This window comes from Helianthus annuus, chromosome 16 (genome assembly GCF_002127325.2).
Source record: "Helianthus annuus cultivar XRQ/B chromosome 16, HanXRQr2.0-SUNRISE, whole genome shotgun sequence".
Classification (NCBI taxonomy): Eukaryota; Viridiplantae; Streptophyta; class Magnoliopsida; order Asterales; family Asteraceae; genus Helianthus; species Helianthus annuus.
In genome coordinates, this window is record NC_035448.2 from 198,394,402 (window position 1) to 198,395,321 (window position 920).

Sequence of the window (920 nt, forward strand, 5' to 3'; positions counted from 1 at the left end):
TAAAGAGTTTAAATAGTAATCTGAGTTACAGGTCTGATTAAATCAGTAAATATACTTAATTTAATAAGTTATAACAGTAGAGTATCATATATATGTGAAATTTATTAATTATAACCATACTATGCACCGTAGGGGCATTTTGGTAATTTCACATAAGCCTAATAGGTCAAAACTGTAAATCTGAGTTTAAAACTTTTGCTTACTATTAAAATATAGAAATTTACTGAAAATATCAGTAGGCATCAACCCTTATATATTTAAACTAGTTTTGATACATACTATGCGTTAAAAACGCTTAAAAAGGCGGTTTGGAGCCATTCCCGGGTTTTCAAAGGAAAGCTGATATTTTTATTATTCCAAAAGGTTCAAAATATTTTATTTATCATATTGGATCAGTAGAAAAAGGTTTGGGGTCAAAAAGATTTGTAGAACTCATTTTATAGCCAAAAAGGGCAAAACCGGCAATAACCGAATTAAGCTTAGAACCCTATGTTATGCTCAGCCTAAAAATAAATAAAACTCTCCAAAAATCCCAAAATATTATATTACATCAGTGGGTAAAAAGTTTGGTATCAAAAATTGGGTTTAGATAGGCTATATGCTAATTATGCCGTTTAATTACTAAAAAGCTTTTTATTTACGCTAATGAGCATAACTCCTAATCTAGACCTCAAACTGATGTCAAATTTTAGGGACAAGTTTATAAATCAGTAATGAAGGTTTCTACTCTTTTACTTTTTCAAAAATCTCATTTTAAGGTGAAAAGGGCATAATAGGTAACCTTTAAGCAAATAACGGAAACATGCATATGAATCGGATATCTAATGAACCAAGTTGTATAATCACAGAGGGTTATACTTATATGAAACTTGGTCCTATTAAGGCTCTAAGGCATTTCTAAACTATGCTTAAACGGGTCG